Source organism: Geospiza fortis, unplaced genomic scaffold (genome assembly GCF_000277835.1).
Source record: "Geospiza fortis unplaced genomic scaffold, GeoFor_1.0 scaffold95, whole genome shotgun sequence".
In the NCBI taxonomy this organism is placed as follows: Eukaryota; Metazoa; Chordata; class Aves; order Passeriformes; family Thraupidae; genus Geospiza; species Geospiza fortis.
Genome location: NW_005054333.1, coordinates 1,682,059 through 1,683,725, shown reverse-complemented (window position 1 = coordinate 1,683,725; position 1,667 = coordinate 1,682,059).

Sequence of the window (1,667 nt, the reverse complement as noted above, 5' to 3'; positions counted from 1 at the left end):
ATTCCCTTTAATATTAACATAACTTAGTACACACAAATTAAAAAAAAAAAAAAAGGAAAACATCTATCCCTGTTTTTCCCTACTTTCCTTCCTATATGGCTTGTACCAATACTGTTACCTCATTGTGGTCGTTTGGTCTCTGCCCCTGTGGTTACATCCATCAGATAAACTCTTCTCCTCGTGGAACTGGGCTCAACAAAGAGTGGTGGCTAAGCATGCTGGTATGTTTTCCTACTTTTACCCATCTTTCATGCAATACTAGCACACAATGATGCTTTGAGCACCACAAAACATAGAATTACTTTCAGTTATCTATTTAGACATGGTCAACATTTCAGGTTCTGCTAATTCCCATGACAGGAGAAAAATGTAAGGACAAAATGTTTCATGCAAGAATGAAGTAGTTTAAACTTTGAAAGCTTCCAAAGCCTCAGGCAAGAGCAAAGGAATTCCAGCATAACACAAATAAATACCTTATAATGTAACTCCACCTGTTTCTTTGAATTTTGCAATCCAGGCACAGTGCTTTGAGCCAAACCCACCCATGAAGCTGAGCTAAAAGGTCAGATTCAAGAACAGGTCACATTTTGGTTGACAGCACTTACTAAACAACCTATATTCCTCTCCCAGCTCATGGAAAATGGAAGAAAATAAAGACTTGAAATGCTATTCAGAGTACTTTTAAAGCGAGTCCCAGTTGATGCAGTTGGTGTTGGCTGCAGGGCTTTGTCCTGTTAGGTGAGGTGCCATCACTGGCACAGAGAAACAATGGCAGCATTCCTCTCCATGTGTTAACCTGAAGTCGAAACAGGGATAGAAGGTTTGTCAACCTTCATGCTAAATCCTGTGGCACAGAAATGTTGAGGGTATCTCTCAGTCCACGTGTAAGTGCTTTCAGGTGCTGCCTTGAAGATGTTCATTGAGCTGTAATACTGTCTGCTGATTGAAATGCAATAGCTTCCATTTTTAATATCCCCAGCAAAGAATGCAGCTACATTCAGGCATCCTAGACAAGAACAGTAACAACCTAGGTTTCCCTAACAGCTGGAAGGTGACATATGAGTGATAACTTTCAGATTCTGACTTTGTATCTCATTTTATCACAAGCAGTTTGAGTCAAACTGCAAACATATTTGAAGAGAGTAAAAAAGGAGTGTCTTGCAAATAGGTAACGTGTTTTTAAGCTCATGTTTTTAAGCTATGCAAACTGCACGTGTCTGCCCTGAATAAAGTGTATCAGTGCACAGAGAAACATATTTTTATTTCCTTCATTGTGTTATGATTTGTTAATGTCTTGCTTTCCTCATGCTGCAGCAGAGCTGGTCTGCAAAAAACCCAGTCAGAAAGCATCCAGTGGCAATACCCTCATTCAGCCGTCACCTGACAGTCTTACAGAAATGTACAGGAGGACTTGCCCCTGTCAGCATCTTAGAGGGGGTTTGATTTTGCAGACCTTTGCCATAATTTCCATTGGTTTCATTGGAAAGGTCTGAATGAGAACTCCAAACACAGAGTCCCTGCAAAGTGTGAACTCCAGCACACCCTTCAGGCAGCTCACAGCTGCTTATTTACCAGGTGCTTTGGAAAGATGTTTTGGAAAAACAATCTGGCTACACGACTTGAGATAGAAGCCATAGTAGTTTTGCTATCTTTCTAGCTGCTAACTT